We start from the raw sequence: 26,150 nt of genomic DNA, 5'->3' as shown, positions 1-26,150 counted from the left end.
AATTGTGAATGGTCCTGCTGTATACAACCTATTAATGCTTTTTTACTGTGTGTATGCATGAGTTTCCTTTGGACAGAGCTCAATTTTTCATCGCTATATTAATCCATCTCCCACCTGGCTACATTTAGAGTCAGTCAACCAATATTTATTGAGCACCTGCTATGTTCCAAAACTGCTCTAAGTGCTGAGAACCAAACAGACAAAACTCCTGCTCTCATAGAGCTAGTGGGGAAGACAGACAAACCACAAATAAATAAGCAAATACCTAAGTAAATTGCACCTTATCTTCTGCAATCTCTCACTTTGCAATTAATGCCATAGTGCTTCTAAGCTACTTGCCCTAGTGCTTCTAAGCTACTTGCCCATGAGGTTGGACTCCAAATCTTTGCTGACGTTGTTTGCTTTGCTTGGAATGTTCTTTGAGCCCTCATTTTTCTAGCTAACTTTTATTTCCTCTTGCCTTTCAAGACTCAGCTCAGATATTACCTCCCTTGTGCAGCTTTAATTGATACCTCTCTAACTGGATAAGGGCCTCCTCTGCACTCACATAGCTCTTTATCAAATCTTTATCAAGTCCCTCTTCCATTTTCTTCTTCTGCCAGCATAAAAGTCAAATGTTACTTATCTTTAAATAGCTTTAGTGACTAGTGTGATGGCTAGCAGATAAAAGATGTCCAATGGACGATTATTGAGAAAAATGAAATAATTCTCAAAATGTAGGAATTCATGCTTGGGATTTAAGAAAAGGCTTTCGTCCTGTATATGAGGATCGTGAGGTGGTAGCTATGATGAGAACGCTTCTTCACTCACGAAAAGCAGATGCATTCTGGTCATGCCCTTACTCAAAGGAACGAGACAGCCTTATCATTAATTCATTCAAGAGACCCGTTGTTCAAAGGTGGTTATTAAAGTTTGTTCTTTCGTACTGGGGATCAGAATGGATTAGGAAAGAAACTCCAATAAAGTGGTCTGGAAAGCATTGTGATTTCATGGAAAGAGCAGTGCCCTGAAAGTCAGAAGTCCTTGGTGGTGTTATACATAGAAGGCACTGGGCTTATGTAATGGGAAAGAAAAAAAAATCCACAAACCGTGCTCCTGGAGAATGTGATCTGAAGGTCAGAGAAACTGTTCTACAGCCACCCTTTTCATGCAGGGGACTTTTGTCATTTAGGAGAATGCTCTGATTATTTAAATTTTAACCTGGTCCAAATTAAGAAAAACTGATACTTTTTATTCTTCTGATTGTTATTAATAAGTGAAGATACAGGGTATATCTCTCATGTCTGTATTTTTTAACTTATTACCTTAATGAGCCTTTTGGTTGTGAAACTTTTAGAGTACCTAAGCCCACTTCCAACTGCCTCTCCATACTTCTGAACTGGGCTGCAAAAACGGATGACCGAAAATAAGACTACACTGATCTGCAAACAAAGTAATAGAATCAGAGGGCAGACACTTGAAAACTGGAGAGGAAGGTTTCTCAGGACAAGAGAGGTGAGGAAAAGAGGAGAAAGAAGGAGAGAATTCTGCAGAAAGAAAGGGCCAGAGTGAAATGGATGGGCAGGGAAAATTTTCTAAGGCATGTATGATCAGGAATTTGACTTGAAATACACACAGCAGTCTTAAAAGACAGAATAGGTTTGGTGTCCAGTGTAGAGTAAAGCATAGAAGAAAGGGAAGAGCAGCAGAAAGCAAGATGAGCGTGGAGACTGGAGTGTCAGTGGAAGCAAGAACCTGGAGGGAGTTAGATGAGGAGGAATTTAAGCCCTCCAAAGACTTCTCAGACTTTTTGTTGTTGCTGGGGTGGCTCGGGCTGGAGCTGATTTATTTGCATATGAAAGGAAAAGTTGTCCCAGGGTGACTAGAATTCTTGAAGATATCCAGGTGGTAGGTAATTGGATTAACCTTAGAATTGTAATAGGTATTTGTGATTAGATAGGCTTAATGAATTGGGTATTGATTAGAATACTAGAGTCAACCGAATGTTAAATACACGTTTCAAGTGGCCCTGAAAATGCTGAGCCTATTGTTAACCCACCCTCTTTAGATCGGACCCCCAAAACAAGTCTCCTGTCCAGTGTCGCTCACACCAATAGAATGAAACCAGTTTCAGTAAAGCAAGGCAGCACTTTATTCTTTGGCCAAAGAATGGAGAAGGGTAGACGTGGGTCCTAAAGGTAACTTCTCCCCAAAGAGAGATGAACATTGTTCTTTTATAGGGGGTCAAGGGAGACACGTGCAGGTGGTTGGTGCAAGTGGGCATGGGGATTTCAGAAGAATTGGTTTTGAGCATGTGCAGTCCCCAGTAATGCTAGAACATACTTCAACATACACTGCATGTTCAGAAAATGGTGTATAAATCCCGCCCTGAGGTGGAGATTTTACTACTATAATGAGCAAAGGTAAAGTAAGGTCAGGGTTGGGTGCTTAGTGCCTATACTCTGGGAAGGGATCTTCCCCAGCTGTGGCATGGCAGGAATTTGAGGTTAGCCTTGAGATGGGTTCTTGCTTTTTCATTGACTGGGGACTTTTGTGGTTCACTGTGGAGCAAGGGGGTGATGGCAGCAGGAGCTGGAGTTTTCAGCAAGTTCATTGCAGGTGTTCACATTATATTTTTTCCTGGAAATAAACACAAACTGGAGCAGAAACAAAAGTTAGAGGGAACAACCTTTTGGTTAGACTGTCATGTGTCACTATCGGTTTAGTGTCATCAGCATAACTCAGATTTCTTTTTTTTTTTAAAGTGCATGTTTTGCTTTCAATTGTTTTAGAAACATATTATGAATTATTAAGTATAATTCAGAAGAGGTAACTAGAAAGGAGCAGATTAATCAAATGATAAATGCAATGGGAAGAGTATTCTTTTCTCAAGGGAACCCATCTTTCAGATTTTGGCAATTCCATATCCAGAAAAAGCATGTATTTCTATATTTGCATCAGTTAGAATAAGTTTGGCTGCATGTGATTGAAACTCCAAAATAATAATAGTTTAATTTATACAGAGGTTTTATTGACAGAGGTAAGCAGCCAGGGGCTGGTATGGTGTCTCCATAGTCATCAGATTTCAGCTTATCTCCTTCGTGTTGCTTTATTATCCTCAAAATATGTTTTCTACCTCAAGATCCAAGATGGGCTGCTTAAGATCCAGCTACTATGTTTTCGTTTCAGAGTGTAGGAAGAAGAAAGGGTAAAGGGGCATGCTACTTTAAGAACTGTGCTGGTTTGGATATATTACGTCCCCCAGAAAAAGCCATGTTCTTTAATGCAATCTTACGGGGTCCGACATATTAGTGTTGATTAGGTTGGAACTTTTTGAGTAGATTATTTGCATGCAGGTACGGCCCCGCCCATTCAGCGTGGATCTTGATTAATCTACTGGAGCCCTATAAGCGCAAACAAAAGGAGCTCAGTGCTGCAGCTGAGAGGGACATTTTGGAGACAGCCATTGAAAGCAGACTTTTCCTAGCTGAGTTTGCCTGGGAGAAACTAAGAGAACAGCCCCAGACTCTTAGAGAGAAACGTCCTGGAAGAAAGCCATTTTGAAACCAGAACCCTGGAGCAGACGCCAGCCACGTGCTTTCCCAGCTGACAGAGGTTTTCTAGACACCAGCGATGTTCTTCAGTGAAGGTGCCCTATTGTTGATGCCTTTATTTGGACACTTTTATGGCCTTAGGACTGTTAAGTTTGTAACTTAATAAATCCCCGTTATAAAAGTCAGTCCATTTCTACTATTTTGCATAACAGCAGCATTAGCAAACCAGAACACGAGCACTCCTGAAATTCCTACTTTTCACTTCTGCTATTTAACACAATGTAGCCTGGGAAATGTAGCTTTATTATGGGTAGCCATATGCCCAGTTTAAAATGACAGATTTGGGGCAAATTTGTAATCTCTGCCACCATGTTCCATGTAGCCTATTTCAGGGCTATATTACCTAGTCGAGATACCATTAACAAGGAGTGATCAAATATGGGCATAACTGACAGATCTTTAGAGACTGAATATCATCTGGTGGATGATTTTATAATGCTAGACAAAGAGGTGCTAGTTACCACCCTATGTATTGACCAGAATTACATCAGTTCTTGCCATTTCAATATGTATCACCCTGGAGCCTAAAATTCAGCTACTGGAGGGAAGAGATGGAGAGGGGGAGGGGAAGGGGAGAAGGGGCGGGGAGGAAGAAAGGAGAGTTAGTACTTTGTGACTTATCTATTAAGGGAATATTTAAAGAGCACGGCACATTTCTTTCTCTAAAATACTGGTTTTTCATTTTAAGTTGGAGCCAAATATCAATATAGGTAAAATTGGTTGTTCCCAGAACTGATGAGAATTCAAAGCTTAACAAAATGAATGCATGGCTTGATCTTATTGCAACGTATTTAGAGAGAAAAGAGAGTATTGATCAACTCACTTTAGGAAAGCCTCTGTAAATTACTATCATTTGGTATAGCCTATTGCCAAAAAGTTTATGTATGCTATATTTTGTTCATTATATGGGAATTCAGACTTTGCTGGGTTTGAGAAATGCTCTAATATTAGGGCTGTCAACAGTATATGTTTTAATATGTAATATATGAGTTCTAGATTCCTGTCTTGCTTTAGTTGCTGAATCATAGTTTAATTTTGTATAAAAAGTACAATCTCCCTGCCTCAGTTATGCTTTCAGGATCATTAGAAGTATCAAGCACGGTGCATTTTTTTAGTACAATGGAAGAAGATGTCATTCTAAAAAGTCATCTCACTGCTATTCCTTTAATTACCAAAGGGTAAAATCCAATTTTCCTAAAAGTAGAATGATTCCTAGGGTATCTTCACCTTTGTTCCCCATTTAACTCATTCTTAAGCTAGCTCATATTATTTTGAATCACAATTAATAAAAAAAATAGGCTGTAGCTACAGCAGTGTCTAAGGCATTCATGCTTTAATTACTTCACATATAACATTTAGTAATTACTGGGTGGACACACTTCATTTATCTAAATTTACTCAGCTATAATAAAATCTGCCCACATAATTTTGTTTTGCAAATGACAAATGCACAATTATATCATAACTCCAGTTATTTTGCAATGCCCCCCAAGGAAATCTACACCTGGGCTCTATGTTTCTAGAAACTGTGGATCATAAAGAGGGTCCTATGTCTATTTGGAGGCATTGAAGAATTTTTTTTAAAAGTAGAATCTTCCTTAAGTTAAATTCTGTGGGAAAGAAATAGCAGAATATCCATAATCATGGTTATAAGTGGGTTGTGTCTGAAGTTATTTTGTTTTTTGTTTAGTCAGTTTTGCAGAACTCTAAAAAGTTAGACTCAGACAATACATTCCAGGTATCTAAATGCTTAAAAGAGGAGTTCAAGAAAACAGAAAGCAAGAACCCAACATTCCAGAGCTCTTTTTAAGATATGGAGAGAATAATTTTAAAATAACAATTAACAGTAGACTCAGTCAAGTTAGCAAGAAGTAACAGTCATTTATACTATGTTCACAGAATTTATTATATAGCCAGTAGGACAAGTGCCACATGAGTGACAAAGATGCAAATGCTGTAGGAATTGAAAGCCTTTTGTGGCTAGAAAGGCTGAGGAAGCCACGATGCAGGGACCTTCTGCTGGATTTCAATGGATAGATGAGTCAGATATAGATTAATGCAGAAGATTGGGCATCTATTCCTAGAAAATGCAATGAAGGAGCAAAAACTTGAAGATGGGGTTGAATAAGTTGTGTTCTGCTAATGGGTGAAAAATAAGCATTCAGCCTAGGGGGACAATAAGAAGGAAGTGATTAACTTGGTGGGGATGTGATTAAGTCTTAAATTTAATCCTCCAGGTAACAGATAAAATTCTGAGTATTCTGCCTAGAGAAGATATAATAAAAGTGGGGCTCGTGATGACTAATCTGCAATTATTGAGTGGGAAGGTGATAGGAAAATTGGCAGATGGTTAGACCACAGTGGCTTTTAAATTTTCCTAAAGTTGAAATCACCTGGGCCAATTGTTAAACATGTACAGTGCCTAGAACAGTGCCTAGTATATAGTAGGCACTCAAAAATATTTCTTGAAATGAATTGAACTTTGATCAGCTTGACCCTACCCTAGCCCAGAAGCTGTTTGTTCAGGATTTATCAGTAATCATCATCATAGATATTGTGTATTAATAGTAGACTCTAGAGGTCTAAAAAATATGTCATGGTTCAAATTAGAAAGTTGTGATAGTAGAATTATTTGTCCAAACATTTATTCATTCATTCAGTTAATAAATATTAAGCATCTACTGTGTGGTTAGAACTATGCTGGTTGCCGGGGTACAGAGGTGAATGAAACAGACAAGGTCTGTGGCCTCATGGAATTTATATTCTGATACAGGGGACAAACAATAAACATGTATGTTTTACACACACACACACACACTCATGTGTTAGTTGGTAGGAGGTGCTAAGGAGAAAATTCAGCAGAGAAGTGGGATAGGAAGGGCTAGAAGTGTTGCATTTTAAGATAGACACTACACAGTGAAGATGGTGTCTCACAGTTTTGATAAAAACTGACCTGATGCCCTCTCAAATTCTGTTATGTGAGAGTTGCTTTAAGCAGAGAATGGAATATGAGTGAGAGTGTGAAGCATTGGTGATATATGAATAGGTAGGACAAGAAAGGTAAGGAAGAACCAAAGTAGTCTGAGCCCCTTACAACTGCTAGAGCAGGTTTTCTGGATGTTCACTGTTTATATTCCTCAGCTATTTTCCCTAATGGGCCCCCATATCAGGATGTGCTTCTTGTTGACTTGAAGTGGTAGGAAGGATATCATTTTTGCTGATATTATTAATGACAGTAACTGTTGAAAAAAGGTCCAGGGTACCACCAAGAAGAAGGTCCACCATGTGGAGAAGGGCGAAGGATATGCCAGTCACCATGAATTGGAGTCAAATACTTGGGCCCACGCCATGGTACTGCGGTATTGCAATTGCCAAGGAAGATACACAGCACAGAGCACTGGTTGGAGCCATGCTTTACTCACTGTAGAGAAGAGACAGAAGAGAGTCCTCTTCAGTAGTGGATGTTGGGCTCCCATGGCCAGAGGGTCCCTTCTGGCAGCTGACACAGGGTGATGGACTGCATGAACTCGTCTCCTGCTGCAGTGGGAAGACCCTGTTTTCTCCCTGCTGGGAAGAGGTTTCCTCATGGGGTTGGCCAAGAGTCCTATGATGCACACCCTTTGTGCTGCTTTGGATGTCTTATGTCCCCCCAAATGCCATGTTCTTTGATGCAATCTTGTGAAGGCAGACATATTAGTGTTGATTAGGTTGGAATCCTTTGACTGAGTGTTTCCATGAAGATGTGACTCAATCAACTGTGAAGGAAACATTTGATTGGATAATTTCCATGGATGTGTGACCCTGCCCATTCAGGGTGGGTGTTAATTAAATCATGGAATCATATAAAAGTGTTCACAAACAGAAGGACCTCAGAGCAGCTAAGAGTGACATTTTGGAGAGTGCTGCAGCTGGGAGACACATTTTGAAGATGGCCATTGAAAGTAGACATTTGCTACTCCAGAATTTGCCTGAGAGAAACTAAGAGAATACCTCCAGACGCCTAGAGAGAAATGTCCTGGGAGAAATCCATTTTCAAACATAACCTAGGAGCAAAGGAAGAAGAAGCCAGCCACGTGCTGTCCCAGACAATAAAGGTATTCCAGATGCCATTGGCCATTCTTCTGCGAAGGTACCCTATTGTTGACTCCTTAGCTTGGACATTTTTATGGCCTTAAGATTGTAATTTTGTAACCAAATACCCCCCCCCCCTTTACAAAAGCCAGTCCATTTCTGTTATTTTGCATAATGGCAGCATTAGCAAAACACTCTTAAACAAGAAAAAGAGGTTCACCGTGTACCCGGAACAGGGGAGAATCGTCCTAATGGAAGAAGAATCTGGATTGAGCATGAGCTCACTGGCCAGCTTCCACATGAGGGAATGCTCCGGGTCCCGGGCCCTGATTGGGCAAGTCTGGGGAAGGGTAGCAGATGGTACATAGACTGTTTCCCCAACAGTAGCTTTCATGTACCCTGCTTGTGACAGTTCACCAAGTTCTTTTATATCTTACCTCATGATTCTTATAATAATGCTCTGACATGGACTGTTATTTTTTCAGCAATTTTACAAATAAGAAGATTTCTTAATCTTCAGAGAGATTTAGAGATTTGCCGATGGTTTTAAAACCAGAAAGAGACAGACTGAGATTCAGACTCACATCCTTTGGCAAGAGATCCATGCTCTCTACAAAAGAACAAAGCTTCCCTTTAAAATTCAGGACCATAGTTTTGAATTATAACAAAACTGCAAGTCATTCTTCAATATAAGAATTAATGGGTGCAGAAGGAGGACGTAGGTAGAATCTGTAATTCCTCCTAAGGGTAGTCCCGCATTTCTCACTGACCATGGGAGCCCATTCCCTAAGGATCCAAAGTAAGAAAAAGCCTGGGATCTTGAACACCCAAGGAATAATGAAGGAAATAGGATTTTTTCAACAATGGAAGGCAATTTATCAGGTATATGTGCCAAAACACTATGTCTCTAAACTAAACTGGAGTTATTTGGGAACTTGGCAGAATCAGAGCCATTTTAAAAGAATAATTCCTCTAGAAAGTGAGAAATTATTATTTTTTTTTACCTTGTGAAATGTGCTTCAGTGAACATCCAAATAAATATCCATTTGCTGATCCTACGAATTTCTGTTAGGGGTTTTGGAACTCGGTGGGATCTTGCCAAGTGTCAGGGGCTCAGTAAACGCCTGTTGATTGTTGTCATGAAAGATTTCTCTTCATAACAAAACACAGACACCTGTGACATCCTTAGTTATTTCTATTAAGCATCATAACAATTTTCCTTTGAATAATTTCACCTTGAAAAATATCTCGATGGTGAATTTTTCCTCCTTTTGCTGCTGAGCTGAGGAACTTGGGAATGGTTTTCTTACAGGAGAAATTTATTAAACGTTAAACATACATAGGAAAGCAAATTTACTACTCTTCTTTAGAAACAAACAGAGAAGCAAATGAAATGTGCTAATGTGTTCCCAATTAGCACATTCATTAAGGACTATTTTGAATGCAATAATGAACTTTTTGCTTCTGACTGAAGATAGAATTCACAATGATGAATTAGTGAGTATATCTGCTGAAAGTTGCCAGATTATAGGGTGGAATGAATACTACGAATAAAATAATTCACCACCCTCATGAAAGTGATACATATGACTAAAATACCTGAAAAATATCCTTCCCATAAGTGTAGGTCTTTCTTTTAGGAAATGCCAGGTAAAATGTAGTAATCTTGGACACTAATGTGGTTTCATCCAGTTGATTTGTCTGCCTGAGAGTTTGGGTTTGAGGCATTAGCTTCTCTGTGATCAGACAAGGGTGACTCCTGTTAAACCTAGAGAGAAATGAGAGGATCTATTATTTCGAGTTTATCAGGTGCTGCTTAACACCACAGGATTCACAAGGCTTCAGGCATGTTAATCAGCATGAATATGAGCTAGCCAAAAGACAGAAGTTAAATGCAGATGACAATAGCAGTGGAACACCAGAAAGTGCTATCTGTTAGGTTCAACTCTGTTTCTGGTGGTCAAGAACAGTCAGACTGTAATTGAAGTAGGTGATGAAGGTGTTGATGATGATGATGATGATAATGGCAGTTATTAGTAATGGTTTCTATTTGTTGGGTTCTTAATCAGGCAATGTGTTATACATTGTGATGGCTTGGATGTTTTATGGGTCCCAGAAAAGACCATGTTCTTAAAGCTAATCCATTCCTGTGGGTATAGACCTATCGCGGGTGGGACCTTTTGATTAGGTTATTTCTGTTGAAAACTGTCCCAGTGGGTCTTAATGCTCTTACTGGAGTCCTTTCTAAGAGACGAAATTCAGAGAAGCTCAGAGAGAACAGCCAGAGAAGCTGAGAGAGACAGAAAACAGAGAGAAATCTCAGAAACAGAGGAAGCCACTGAAACCAGAAGCTGGAAGCAATGAAACTCCGGAGAGAAGGACCAGCAGACATCGCCATGTGCCTTGAGGATCGCCTGTAGCCGGGTCTTCAGAGAGAAAACATCACCTGCTGATGCCTTGATTTGGACATTTTCACAGCCTCAGAGTTGTCAACTTATAAATTAATAAATCTCCATTGTAAAAGCCAACCCATTTCTGGTATACTGCATTTTGTCAGCTTTAGCAAACTAAAACATACATATTACCTTATTCACTTTTGCAAGCATGTTCTCATTTTTCAGAGAAGGAAACAGAATGCATCAATATTATTTTTATGGAATTCGGTACATTCATGGTCATTTAGACATACTCTATACCACTTTATACCTTCTACAAGACACCCCTAGCCTGGAAGGCCTTCTTTCCTCTCCATCTATCTGTATCTGTTCATATTGGCTACTCAAGAAGTGTTCACTGCCATGGCTGTCTACTATCCAACTTCAATAACTTGTCAACTTTACTTTGATTCAGCACTTTTGGATCATTCTAGAGTTGAGTTGTCATTCCTCTGACTCAAAGTCTTCCAAGATAGAAAATATCTTCTATTTCTTTTGAACCCCCCTCCGACGACTCTCTGTACAGTGCTCTACTTAGAATCGAAATTCAATAAATGTTGTTCAGTGAAATGAGAATCTATCATGTTTTTAAAGACATCTTGAAAGTGAGATTCCTCTGCATCTCTTGGCAACCCATCCCAAATTTTATCAGCATGAATCATCAGGACATTTGGTCTCGGTTCTTATCTAAATACCTCATGCTATTTCTTCTCAATAACTAGCTGACATTCTCTGTGTGATAGCCCTTCATACACTTGAAAGTTCGTTTTATGTCTTCTTCCTTCAGCTGTTCCCCAGGAAAAAATAATGGGCCTTCTAATGATCACTATAGATTTAGTTTTTTTTGGAAGAAAATATGGATGTTTTCATACTTATGTTCAAAAGGTTGAGCATCAGAGGAAGCACAAGAAACTGAATCAAAACTAAGTTATTATTCTAGTTCTCTGGTATTTTTGCTTCGAGAAAAGTCATAGCATAACATACAGTCTCCAAAATGGTTGTAATGATAACTTTTTGAGGGCAGTCACATGGTTTTAAGGCTTTGTGAGCTCACATTTTCTAAAAGTTACGTTTTTACATACTTCTTTTCTTCCTGTGGAAATTTGGGTTTTATTTTTGCTCTAACAATTTTTTTTTGATAAATGGGGGGAAGATAAATCAGGATGGTGCCAGACCAGTTCCAGCCAGCAATGTCAAGCTTTTTATTCCACTTTAAATGTGTTTTTCCCTAAGAACAGAGCATTTATGTTTATAAAGCTAGGTTTCCTCATGGCAGTAGAGAGAGGTAGTGTTGCTTCTAATGAACATGTTTTAGTATTTCTCCTGAGCATACCCAGTCTGTAATCCCTGTTTTAAAGTGCTCTTTTTAGTGTCACATTGCAAAATTAATCTTTCCATTTGCTTTACTCCACACTGTTTAATACTGCCTGACTCCACATAAAGCACTGATATGAGCTTTAAATAAAAGCTGGATATGGCTAAGTTGTGTGCATATTGTGTTTGGGATTAAGGAACTAAATTTGACAGGTAATGGAGTCGGATTTAACCGCTCCATGATGCTAAACTGTGAAGTGTCATGTCAATCATCTGTCTAGGAAATATAAGCCATAAAAAGAAAGTGAGATGTATTTCAGATTCTCATCACACAAGCAAAAGGTTAGTTCTTCAAGGAGGGATGTTGTGAAGATGGCTCCTCTCCATTTTTCCCCAGGGGGCTCTGGAAGTCAAGGCCATCACACAAGTAGGCTTATTTGCTTCAGGATGAGCTAGGCCTCCTAGAAACATGGCAAACAAACTCTGCAACAAACGGCCAGAAAATAAAACTATAAAGCAGTGAGGGGCAGATGTGGGCTATTTAGAGAGTGCTTCCTATACATTTACTAGAGAAAGCATGTCAGGTATACAGGTAAAATAAATTTGAAATAATTTTTTGCTAAGACATTTACCAATAATATTAAACACTCCTTCTCATCCTTGATGGCCATGAAGTTTTGAGCTTAGTTTTATATTCAATCCTAGTAACTATATTCACCTAATTCATTGATTAATTTATTCTGTCTCTGTGCCACGATTTAGTATTTTTTCTTCTTCTGTTTTAGTTGTCTTAATTTTTTAAATTTTAATTCTATTTTTCAGGAGATACCATTATAATCAACAAATGACAAACAAAAAATTCTCTTCAAATAAAGAGTATCCATCTACCCATCTGTCTAATCTGAAAGATGACACAAAGAGTGCTGGGAAAACTGAATTGCTGAAGTGTATGATTACACATTTTGTCCAGAGTCTCAACTTGATGTGCAGGGCTTTTACTGTGCAATTCCCATTAACACTGATTGTCCAATTTAGTGCTTCATTAATGAGCCATAGGCCACTTGTAAATTTCTGACTTACGGAATCAACCACATTTAAAATTTGATTTTCCTGAAAGTACCTTCACCTGACAGGCTGATAATAAACACTTAGCACTCTTCTATCACATTAAGCCTTCTGCCACGTCAGTTTTGGCTATGGTCAGTCAGCATCCTCTTTCCTTAAATGAATCTAACATTTATAGCAATAATAATTATAACAGCAAACACTTGCAGGATGTTTACTGAAGTTTGGGCTTTAACTATCATTTCCTGACATCCTCTGATGCTCCAGATGATGTTGTGCGCTCTCTGTATGTATTAACTAATTGAATTCACATCACCTTGTGATGTTGCTTCTTTTACTATCCCCATTTTACTGATGGAGAAAAGGAAGAAAACCAAGTCCTTTGCTTAAGGTTACAGATCTGGTAATTGTAAGAGCTGGAGCTTCAACTGTGTTAGTCTAGCTCCAGAGTTTGACCTCTAAAGCCTGATCAGATGGAGTAAGCATATATTCCTCTCCAGCAAGTAGACAAAGCCATCATAAAAGAACTTAGAGATTTGCCTACAACTTCAAAAGCAGTTGCACAACAGTCAACCTTTACATCAAAGTTCTGCTTTCTGCTTTCTTGGTAGAACCCACAGCAGCTGCTTTTACAGTTTTCCCATTAGCACTAAGGAAGCACACTGCGTATTATGTTCTGTATTTGGAGAACTGACAAATTACAGATAAGCACTGAACAAACAAGAAATAATCAAAATGCTTGAAAATCATAGTATCTCCTTTGGAACGATACACTTTGAAAACATAAGTGATGAATATGCAAATATCACCAGTAGTTGAGATCAATAGAGTAAATAGAGTGAATCAAAATATATAAAAATATTGGTAAGACGTTAGAGAACTTGACTTTGATAAGAAAAAAAAACAGAACGATTTCCTGCCTGAAGCCAGAAAGACGCAATTATCTCTGGAATGTGTTTTTGCTCAATTCTACCTGTCAAAATTATGCTCATTCTTCAAAGCCCATGTCTTCAGACATTCTTTTCCTGATACCCATAGTCCTCTCACAGTACTCTAAAACAGCACCTTGCCTATCAGTTTCTTGTGTATTCTCATATGCTATTTTGTAAATTCTCTGAGGGTAGGGTCTCTATCTTCCCCACCTTAGTGCATGTTTATAGACAATTAACAAATACACACTGGTTGACTGACTGGCAGCCTTGGCAGAACCCAATGGTTTTCCACATTTGAATTGAGTCATTAATATACTGGGGAACCAATCTGTAAATCAAATTAATTCCATATGTTGTAATGAATGAACAGATCTTAAAATTATCAGAGAAAATTAAAATGAAAAGGCAATCACATACAGTCCAAGAAGAAGAGCTATCTCACCTTATAAAGTAAGTTGAATAAACAAATTCTCCACAGAGCATCAGAAACCATTCATTGCAAAATGTAGAAAGGGAGTATTTACTGATGAGTTAAAGATTCTCTCATCTATGTAATCAGAAAATAACTAACCTATGACATAATCAGTTTCACAGTATCTACAAAGTTGGAATTATAACATATTTATGAGAAATGAAGGGAAGTGACTTAATGGCAAATGCAAACAAATTTAGTTTACTTAATGGTCTATACTATAATGCAAAGAGGAGGGAGAGACCATCTTAAAAATAACCCTTGAACTATTCAAAAGTAAGGTAGACATTATCTGGTACACAGAAACATTTAAATAACTACAAGGGTGAACTCCGTCTGGAAGTTCAGATATAATAGAAATTACATACTCTGTACAACTACTCAACTTTTGTTTCCTGGTTTAATAAACAAACCTTCAGATGACCAATTTAGGTTTTCACGTTCCTTGACACTCTTTGTGGGTGTTTGAATTTTAGATGTAATTGTTTCAGTTCCTTTTTATGTTAATATCCCCTATTCATCAATACTCTTTAGGTTTATAACCTAATTTATCAATAATTCTCCTGTAGGGATGGCTCATGTGAGTCAATGAACAAAATCTGTTTGTTCCCAGGTGAATGCATAGATATTGCACTTCTCAACCTACAGAACCAAGAGTAGGAACTTTGCCAGAAAGATTGTCACAGATCTGCAATGATGCCTGAAGCCTGGATTGAAATAGTAGGCAAGCTTGATACATCTATTCCCTTACTCGGTAGGTGTATCTCATTTTCTTACATCCCATTCTCATAACTCACATAATTGTGCTGATTTGAAGCTGTTATGTACCTTAGAAAAGATCATGTTCTTAAAGCTAATCCATTCCTGTTGGTACAGACCTATTGTGGGTGGGACCTTGTGATGACGTCATTTCAGTTGAGGTGTGCCCCAGGTGGGTCTTAATCCTCTTACTGGAGTCATTATAAGGAAATGAAATACAGAGAGAAAGAGACAGAAGCTGAGAAAGAAAGAGACACAGAAGTTCAGAAAGAAAGCCACAGATGGAGCAGCCAGAAGCTGAAAGCAAGGAAACCTGGGTGTGCCAGTTTGAATGTACTGTGTCCCCCAAAATGCCATTATCTTTGATGCAATCTTGTGTGGGCAGATGTTATTAGTGTTGATTAGATTGTAAGTCTTTGACTAAGTGTTTCCATGGAGATGTGACCCATCCAACTGTAGGTGATAACTCTGATTAGATAATTTCCATGGAGGTGTGGCCCTGCCCATTCAGCATGGGCCTTGATTAGTTCATGGGAGCCCTTTAAAAGCTCAGACAGAAGAAGTGAGCTTGCTACAGCCAAGAGGGACACTTTGAAGAATGCACAGGAGCTGAGAGAGGAACTGCAGCTTACAGAGACATTTTGGAGACGGCCCTGAAAGCAGACTTTTGCTCCTGAGAAGCTAAGAGAGGACAAATGCCCCAAAAGCAACAAAGAGTGATATTTCTGAGGAACTGCATCCTAGAGAGGAACATCCTGGGAGAAAGTCATTTTGAAACCAGAACTTTGGAGCAGACACCAGCCACGTGCCTTCCCAGCTAACAGAGGTTTTCCGGATGCCATTGGCCATCCTCCAGTGAAGGTACCCCATTGTTGATGTGTTACCTTGGATACTTTATGGCTTAAGACTGTAACTGTGTAGCCAAATAAACTCCCTTTTATAAAAGCCGATCCATTTCTGCTGTTTTGCATTCCAGCAGCATTAGCAAACCAGAGCACTGCGAGAGAAGGACCAGCAGATGATGCCGTGTGCCTTGCCACGTGACAGAGGAGTACAGGGTCGCTGGATTGTCTTGATGATGTCTTGATTTGGACATTTTCATGGCCTCCGAACTGTAAGCTTATAGACTAATAAATCCCCTTTGTTAAAAACCAGTCCATTTTATGGTATCTGCATTTCATCAACTTTAGCAAACTTAAACACGTTACTTTTCAGTCTTGTGTGGACACTGGAGATTGTTAACTTTATCCTAAATGGATACAGTCAACCTCAGGTTGCTTCCAGCAGTATCTGTAGTGCTGTGGTCAGTTGTATTACCACTTTCGTCTGGGCCGTATGGCTTTCTTTGGCCAATGACAGCTTTAAGAGCCATTGCTAGGTTCCACTATTGTTCTTTGTCCTCTACCATAATAATGGCTTGTCTTAGGTTCTGAATCACAGAGCAGAGCCGCAATGACATACAGCTGTAATCTGAGTGATTATGTCAACCACTGGTATTTGGGAATTGTTTGTTAATTGAAGTTTAAAGTAATGAAAGCTTACTAGCACCCCTCCTATAAAGTGAATTTAGCTTAACTATAATCTCTTACAATTAAAAAAAGATTCTTTGTATCTTTTATATATGCTTTTAATTTTCATGATGAGACATCTGCAAACAATAATTCATGGAAAGAGAAGGAAGGAGGTCTTTTAGGAATGTGTTTTTTAGGTTTTAGGTAGGACACCAGCTTAATGTGAACTGAGATCTTGATTATTTGAAAGTTACACACTTGTCAGCTCCTAGACCAGTAGGAAGAAAAAGACATAGAGAGTGATAATTCCTTTGCTGAAGAGGTAGGAACAAATGATTCTCAAATCTTACTTGAGAAGAATTTTGCTACACTTTGCTATAGCTGAGAGGAGAGGTGGACGTCCGATGCAGAGACAGGTCATCATTGTGAAGAGCCATAGTGGAGGCCCTCCCTCCTGGAGAAACTGTGATTGCATTCAACTACGCAGGAAATCGAAGGCATGCATTTCAGGAAGAGCGAGTGAATCCCCGACCAGGCACCTTGTCACTAGAGCTGTGAGCAGTGCTGAGAGGAGGAGGAAGCTCTGACAGATTCAGAATCCTTTTCTGCTATTCAATATATGCAGAGAGAGCTGGCATCCACTGAATGGATACACTAGGCAGGACGTGTGCTAGAACACAGAGGACAACTCAAGGAGAGTAAGAGGAGAGCCCACTACCCCAGGCGAGTGAGGAGTGGTGAGGAGAGGAGATCCTCCCTGTGTGGGAAACTCATCTTGTGTGGGAAACTCATCCCACGTGGGTGCTTTCAGCAGATGGCATGACGACGGAAGGATGTATTGCAAGATGTCCCAGGAGACTCGCACAGAATGATCTCCAAGTCCAGAAACATTTCTGATCCAGGCACTTTGATGATTGAAGGGAAATACTCTTTGTGGAACTCTTTTGTGTTTTAGATTCCTATTTTTATAAATGTAACAGAACAAGGCTCACCAAACCATCCTAAAACCTTTATTTTTTGCTGCACTGTGCCCAATATAGATCCAAGTTTGGGGGTAGATTCCAAATTAGGATTTTTTTTTTTAATGGAGGGATGAGTCCAGAATTTCTTATTGGGGATTAGGGCTGAGAGAAATGTGGAATTCCTTAATGGATATTTGATATTACTGAGACTTCCCATAGTGATAGGTTAATGTCTTTGAGAACCATAGAGAGTTAACAGAAGACTGGAATTTAGGTCACATGAGTATGTTTACTCAAAAATCTTATATTGCCAATATTAATATTTGACATGTGACTTGGGTTTCCTTCAATCTTCAGCCAGGAAGTCATCCCCAAATCAGTTTTTATACATATAGATATTTGATGCTGTTTTCATACACACAGATAATCCCATTCTAGGCCAACCCTCTTGCCACAATGTTTGCAGTGTACCATTTTTTGGATATTGTAAAGGACAAAACCAGATGCACCTGCTACTCCCATGAGTTCCCTCTGTGCTTTCATGCATATTCAGCCAGACCACAATAGTCCCTCTTCTTTGGTCTAGGTGGTTGCAAGATACCACCATGCTGTTTGGGAAGGTCCTTTGGATCCTCTGAAGACACTCTTTGAGTATCATTTGGTTTTACTAAATGATAGCTAATTTGCTGCATCCTTCATTTCTGCTTGTCCAAACATCTTCCCCATGAAATCTTTTCACAAAAACAACAGGGTTTTTCTTCAAAGGATAGAGTACATGTTCAATGCACAGTTATGTACCTTGGATAAAGTTTATCTCAAATGTAATATGAAACACATGTATCTCCTGGGCTCATATTTTGCCCTTCTTTCTGAATCCTTTTAATTATTACCATCGGCAATATTCCTTGATTTTAATATTGAAAGAATATTCCATTAAAATTATGGGCTGCAGTTGGTAACAGCTGGGTTGCCAATGCTTGATAAAGGACTTTTGCAGTCAGAGAGCTAAGGTGAACACCCCTGAGGCTATCATGAAAGAGAGTCTGGAGAATCATTTGGATATAGGCTACACCTGACAAAGGGTCACAGTTATTCTCATTGCATAAGAGGTGAGTTCCAGAAGAAGTGAAGATCTCTGAAGGTCACACTTTCATTTCTATTTGCAGCAGACATGGTAAAATGCACAATATTGGAGATATTAAAATTTAGATTGGTTATGTGATTTGCACAGAAAATACACTGTTTTTCTGAGGTGAAAATCCTTTGGGAATAAGCCTGATGCTGGAAAGGATGTGTAACTTAGAAACAGAAATGTGCATTTCTTCCCTCAGGTGGAAGGAGGGGAAAAGAGAATGTTTATTAAAGTGCCTTCTGCATTCACCTCCATAGAAGTTGTGTGTGTGGGTGGGGGGGGGGTGGAGGGGTAGCACTCCTATTTTCTTGTCTGTTTCATTAATTATATTAGCAATGTTTAGGGAAAACCCCAAAACAGAAATGGAATACAGTTCCAGCTGGCACGGTGCAACATTTGGGGTTTCTATAATACAGTGTAAAACACAAAATATATCCTGCGAAAAATTTCTAAGAAAGAATGAACCTTAAAAATTGTTCAAAATTCATTTTTTTTAGCTTCTGAGTTAATTTTAAAGAAAATGATCTGGCAAAACCATATGGGAGTATGTAAGAATTGAAATTTTTTTATAAATATATATCTTACAGAAATTATATTTATAAAAAATATTAAGAATTAGAGATAGTTATCTGAGAGAAAATGCATTCTGCATTTATTCCAAGAGTATGATAATTTATTTGTCTGATTCATGGCTTTGGTTATCAGCTCTATATAGCTATTTACCAAATCTCTATCTCTAATATGGCCATTCTTTCAGGATTCAAGCTTGTGTTCACAAATATTACTGCCTGGTTTCACTGCTATTTTGCTGATTATCCTCTGACACTCTAAATTGACTCCATTCCCTAATTACCTATTTCTGGAAATGAACAAGCCATTGTCTCCAGTTCCTATGTTTGGAACCTTAAAGTTATCTTTAACTGACTACTGGTCTTCACTCCATCTCCCAAATCTTCACTAAGTCCTTTTGGGTCTGCCAGCAGATATTTCTTTGCTCTACTCTACCTTCCATTCCCACTACTACCAAACTGATTTTTCCAAATCCAGTCTTTCCTGCCCCTTGCCCACTCTCCCAATGCCCGCAACTGAAACTCACTAAAATATTGATGTCATGAAAAATTTCACCTGATCAAAAATATTCAGAGATTTTGCCTTGCTATTTGGATTAAGCTGAATTGCTTCTTGATAATCATCAAAAGCCTTTTAAGCATGGCCCCAATGTTGCTATCACAGAGTTAATAAATGCTCACTGAATACCCCACATTGCCAAGTTTTTCCAAGACAATGTGTGGGATGCAAAAGCACTAGAGAATATGGGCCGTGTTTTTAAGGAAGTAAATACTAGTTGATACAGAATGCATACATTAAAGTTAACTATATGAAGAAGTATAAGAGTCAAATGAATGAGTTTGATGGTAATTATCTACATGATATGAACTGAGGGAGAACTCGAATGCAGCCCTCTTGCACTGTTTATATGTTTCCCATCCAAGGCAAATGTATATTTCTTTATACATCCAATTATTTATTGTTTTAGAGTATCTGTTTTATATATATAAGGTCTTTGACATAATGGATTTATGCTAAATAATAAATAAATTCTGAATTGAATTAGAGCAAAAACATTTATCAATGAATGACAATATCATTAATTTTAATAAATGTATAATTATAACAATGTTTACTCATGAAAATTGACGTAAGTCTTCAGCACAGACTGAAAAATAGTCTAGCTAATGCAATAGTAATGATGTAATGGGTTATAAATCACATCATAAGCAAGCCCCATGACACATTTATTCAGCTTTTTAAGATTATATTTGCACTTTTCTCAGATGGTATTTTGAGGAGGATTCATAATGGATAGACAGATGTTTGGGCAAGATTTGGGAAAGATGATACAACATGGTGATTAAGAGCATGTGCTTTGGAGTCAAAGCCATATAGACCCCATGTTTGCCTTTGGATAGCTGTGTGGCCTTGGGCAAGTAATGAATCACTTGAAGCATTATTTCCTCATCTGTAAAACTGGGATAACAATAGTATGTATTGTAAATGTATGTTTGTATGTGCAATATGCACAGACCGTAATTTATTATAGTTTATTATTATTGTGTTTTCTTAAATTATCTCTGAGGATGTTTACAGATAAAGATAAAGTATTGCTAAGAGAAGAGCAGTTGGAAACAGTTAAGACATAATTTATGCTGGTTTAATTTCATCTAGCACTATTACACACAAGAAATAATGATTGAGAGTAAAATTCAGAGATTGAAATGGAAAGGACAGAGTCATTAATTTTTAATGATGTTTTAAGTTATTAAAGCATATTATAGGAGGATGATTGCTTTTGTGGGTAGAGCCTGCTTTTTCATGCATTTCGTTCATTTCATGCAAATTCATTCATACATATTCATTGATTACCAACTTTGTGTAAAGCATTGTGAACAGTTCCTGCCTTTGGGGGGCTTGTAATTAAGCAAATAATTGTTAGAAAACAATTATGATCAATGTATTAATGAGAAGTGCTATGAGAACATACATCAGGAGAAAGCTCCCCTAGTCTGAGAGGGATCAGAGAAGGCTTCCTGGAGGAACTAAAATTTAAGTTGGAAGGATGAGAAGCATTTATTAGGAGATGGGAAAGGATTACCCAGGAAGAGAGATTGGCTTATGCCACGTTCCACTGATGAGAATAGACATGGAATTCCAAGGGGTAGATGGTGTGCAGTGCCACTGGAGGGGAAGGAGTAGGGACAATGAGTTGAAGTGGGAGTCTGGGGCAGGGGCTAATCATTCAAGGCTGTGTAGTCCAAGTTAAGGACTTTGGACTTAGTTCTAAGAGTGATTAAAAGACACTTGAGGGTTTTAAGCAGAGGAAAGACTAAACTCTCTTTCCAGTTTGATGCTCACTAAATGAATGAATGAATTGCTGTGTTACCTTGGTTAAGTCCATAAGTTTCAGTTTTCTCATCTTTAAAATGGAGGTTATTTATATTTCTGAAAGATATTTATATTAGTAAAAATATTTAATATTTTTGAAGCTTACAGTTTTTTTAATTTAATAAAGACTTCGTGAAGGAGATATGAAAAAATGTAGTTAATGATAATGAATAATGGAATTCTTCTGGGGGGAAATGGGATAATTAGTGGACGTGTTTGTTAACTAAACAAGGAGAGAATGTTTGAAGCACATGAGGTCCATAGCCTCAAAGTATTTAAAATCCTTTCCTATAATATTAACTGTTCTAGATTGCTAATGCTGCCAGAATGCAAAACACCAGAAATGGATTGGCTTTTACAAAGGGGGTTTATTTGGTTACACAGTTACAGTCTTAAGGCCATAAAGTGTCCAAGGTAACACATCAGCAGTCAGGTACCTTCACTGGAGGATGGCCAATGGTGCCCGGAAAACCTCTGTTAGCTGGGAAGGCACGTGGCTGGCGTCTGTTCAAAATGGCTTTCTCCCAGGACAGTCCTCTCTAGGCTTCAGTTTCTCTCGAAAATGTCACTTTCAGTTGCTCTTGGGGGCATTTGTTCTCTCTTAGCTTCTGGGGAGCAAAAGTCTGCTTTCAAAGGCCATCTCCAAAATGTCTCTGTAAGCTGAAGCTCTTCTCTCAGTTCTAGTGCGTTCTTCAAAGTGCCCCTCTTGGCTGTAGCAAGTTTGCTCCTTCTGTCTGAGCTTATATAGTGCTCCAGTAATTTAATTCAGACCCACCCTGAATGGGTGGGGCAACACCTCCATGGAAATTATCCAATTAGAGTCATCACCTACAGTTGGGTGGGGCGCATCTCCATGGAAACCCTCAAAGAATCACAATCTAATCAAAACTGATAAGTCTGCCCACACAAGATTACATCAAAGATAGTGATATTTTGGGGGACATAATATATTCAGACTGGCACATTAACCAATGCTGCAGGGCTTATGAGGTGAGGGGTGGGGAGGGGAGGATAAAAATTTGTGACTGACAGACAAATATAGAGGGATGAAATTATTCCACTCATGGAAATTGAGAAGGAGAACAATTCTGTGTTACCGAATGAAAAGATGTTAGATCTCTGTATCAGCTAATTTCAATTATAAAGAGAGAAAAATATATCATGTTAACATAAGGAAGTTTCATCATTCATCTTTTCCTTGGTCTGACTACTTCTTAACACATCAACCAGAATCTGTCCAGAGTGACGGTGACTGGCTTTTCGAAGGACCCACTGAGAAAAAAATTCTAGAACAGTAATTTTACATCTAGATTTTAAATCAGAAACTCACAGGACTATAAGGAAGGGCCATGAAAATATATCTATGTTCTGTCCCAGACCTGCTGTAAAGATAGAACTAATTGTTTGGTCAGATGGGTCTCCTGGTCCAGTTATAAAATAACTCCCGAGCAGGACCTGTTTTATTGGAAAAATTTTCAGCATGAGCTGCCAAGTCAGGAGAAAGCTCTAAGCCAAAGTTCAGGATAACTAAGGATACAATCCCTGCTCTATACAAACAAGCAAGACCCCAAGAGAACAATGCCAGACATCATGAAGGGCCACTGACATGTTCTGAGGAGACCACATTGGATTTGACTGGAAAAATCCTGGATGTATTTATCGAGTACCCATTAGGCAGTTGGCACTGTTCCAAACAAACCTTCTGGGTGGTGGAGGACTGGTTGTTTTCTGCAAAGAGGGAAATTGATTTCCTACCTTGGATCAACTTTATGGGGAGCAAGCTATTTGTTTTATTTATGGCTGGAACTCAGCTCCCTGCTGGAATAATTCAAAATCTGTAGGTACAGACCTCCTTCTTATTTAGATATTGACTGAAAAGGGAGTCAGCTTGGTGTTGGCCCTGCAGCGACTTGCAGGGGGGTTTAGATTTATGCTAATGGATGGGGCTGAGGCTTTCAAGTATTTGCTTTCATTACTAGATCCTCAAGATAGTACTTTCCAAGACCATTGGTTGAGCTGCCCAGTAAGAGCAAAAGTCTATGAGCTCCATGCTGAAGGCTACTTATTAGGCTCAAACCAAAAATAAATACAGCAAAACTTAATGGAAAAGTTTGGTTTCTTAATATAAAATTCTGTACCTGAGTAAAGTAAAGGAAAGAAGGAAAATCCAGGAAACTCGGGAGGCATAGTCACGGGGAGGCAAGACCATGCTCTAATTTTGGGGGTCAGAAGCTCCAACTTAACCTCAACTAAATTTGAAACTTCACAAACTTTGTAATAATTAGCAATTGAGTTATGTAGTGCAAGTGGCTCTATTGAAGAAAGCACAACCTCAAGGAGTTTTGATATTTTTCTGGAGTAAGAAACTTACTTGAGCCTTTACCTTAATCATTCTTCAAGCTTATGTGTACTCTTTACTGACAGCAGAAAGCCAAAGACCTTTGTCCAAATCAATTCTCAAAGGGGGCAGGCACATTGCTGAACTGCAATAAGGTTATGGATAAATCCACTTGGAAATAAATCTTGGTAGAATTTGATAGAAACTGCAGATCCAGATATGATGTGATTGGCATGCCACATGAACCATATGTCCTTCAGAAATGTAAATAATAAATATCATTGTGATAAAAGACACATATTTCTTTTTTAAGACATAAAACTGATTCTGGAATTTTTTTAATGAGTTTGCAATTATATAAGTGAAGCCAAATCTTTATCAGTCTGGCCATTAATTTATAGGGCATATTGTTCTTTTTTCTTATTGGAGATCCTTATTCTAGTTAATTTTTAAATCCTGTCTCTGTAGCAGTAACACATATCCTCAATTTGCTTGCATGTTTGTACAATATATGTGAATCTTACAACCTCCTAAATTTTGGGTTGGTTATTAACACCTGTAACTTATCCTCATTTTTATCATGGGTTCTTTTGAAGAAAGCCATTATAACAAGCTTTCTTTTAATCCTGTCCTATATAAATTCATGCTCTATAACAGTTAGAAAATGGGGCAGCACCAAAACTATTTCATTCTTTTTTAGTAACCCCATATATCATTCTTGAATATTAAATTAGCTCTCTCCTCCATTCTGTGGACTGATAGGTGGTTTAATTTTCTCACTGCCTTCAGATGGACAAACACTGAAGGCAATAGTAGGCCTTTTCTATCTGAATTTTGAACTGGGAGTATTGGATATTTGTCTAAAGATTTTTTTAAAAACTTCTTTTATAAGCCTGCAGGACCATGGAGAATCATGGTGGCAGTTTACCCAATAAGCAACTATTGAGTGTCTACTGCATTTACTGCTAATAGAAAGGCTGAAAAAAAGTCATCCCAAACATTTATTTTTAAGTACCTGACTTTACATGCTGTGTTAAAAGTAGAAAGAATATGAATAGGCATCACTTCTGCTCCTTAGACAGGAAATGGCACACACACCGAACTCCTAAGACGGTAGAGATATCCTAGCATTCCTGTAAAGCTGTAAGTAAATTTTGAGCAGACATGCTCAATTTCTTAGCTTATAACTAATGTGGTATGATACGTGTTCGTGAACATTTTCTTAAAGAACCAGACAGTCAATATTTTTGGTTTTGCGGGATGAATGATGTCTGCCACTTCTACTCCTCAGTGCCCTTGTAGTGTGAAAGCAACTGTTGATATTATGTAAATGAATGAGCGTGGCTCTGTTCCAATAAAACTTTATTTACAAAAACAGGCATTGGGCCGGAGCTGGCCTGTGGACAGTCCTTTCCCAGCCCCGGTTGCATAATACAGTATGTTGTGCTCACAACTGAAAAACAAACAAACAAAAAATGAAACATTGTGGTGAATTGTTTCTGCTGGATCAGGTTCACCAAGCATACAAATAAATTTTTAATAAGCAGTGGGAGTATTGCCTTCCCTACAACTTCCCTTTTTTCATTTGTTAAAAAGCACTAAACCTTACCTATTTCATAGAGTGATTACGGGCATCCACAGGAGAGAATGCGTCTGCCCAGCACCATGTCATCACATAAAGGGCACTCAGTAAAAAATGCATTGAATGAAGCAAACATTTGTTGAAGTTGCTTTGCAAAGCTTTGCTCAAATGTACTACTTCTCTACACATTTGCTTTTCCTATTGTTATTATATTACCATATAGTCTTATAATTTATAACTTGGCTGCATCCTTCTTTAGAATAGGAATTCCTCAAGGGGAAGGTTGGCATTGTTTGTCTTGCATCACTAGAACCTGGCACAATGCTTTTCTCACTCACCGTCTTTTGAATCAACAAGCATAGCACACTCGGAGAGGCTGAAGATTTTTCGACACCACAAGGTAAGGGGCATTTTCTATCCCTACCTTCCTTTCCTGAGCCCTAAAATTGGGACTGAAATTATGGACCAGAATTCACCCAGTGTGAGTAAATATCTTTAACAACAATTTACAAGACTGTCTAACTTGGGACATTATAAAAGTTTGACTGAGAATGACTCCTCTTGAACTAAGAATGGCAATGGATATAGCATATTAACTGTTTAATATAAACAAGAATGAATACAACAAAACGTCGATAGTACGCAGCATATTTTCATATGGATATCCAGTCTTCCTCACCAAGGGTAAGGGACCCAGTTACTGCTTCACCATGATCCTCTGGGATTCCTTTTACATTTGTGGGCCCCTTCCTTGGCTTCCGTATGCTTTAGATTCTAACAACCCATATTTGCAACTCACTTTGGAGGCCATGTCCTTAGAATACTAGAGCTGCTCTGCCTGAACTTGCAGAACTGGGAATGCTTGGGGACTCAGAGCCTCCTAGCTATGGCCCCTGTGAAATGACTGGTACAGAAGTATGGAAATCTAGTCCCTTGTCTTGAATAGAGACAAACTCTACGGCACAATTTATACTCCAGAGCTCCCCTGTGGGATCATGCTTTTGTCTAAAGTCTGAAGTCACATTCTTGCTTGGCTTCTTG

The 26,150-nt window shown here is 38.5% G+C and overlaps 1 long non-coding RNA gene across 8 annotated transcripts in view; it reads left to right on the top strand.

The window, feature by feature from the left end:
• The window catches only part of LOC119506949, a 233,622-nt gene that overhangs the window by 72,394 nt on the left and 135,078 nt on the right, over positions 1–26,150 (top strand). For all 8 annotated transcript variants that reach the window (XR_005211074.1, XR_005211076.1, XR_005211075.1 and 5 more), the window contains one exon: positions 14,496–14,636. This is a non-coding gene — a long non-coding RNA (uncharacterized LOC119506949). The remainder of the gene's footprint in view (positions 1–14,495; positions 14,637–26,150) is intronic.

The sequence above is a fragment of the Choloepus didactylus genome, chromosome 12 (genome assembly GCF_015220235.1).
Source record: "Choloepus didactylus isolate mChoDid1 chromosome 12, mChoDid1.pri, whole genome shotgun sequence".
NCBI lineage: Eukaryota > Metazoa > Chordata > Mammalia > Pilosa > Megalonychidae > Choloepus > Choloepus didactylus.
This window is presented reverse-complemented; position numbering and strand designations above follow the sequence as displayed.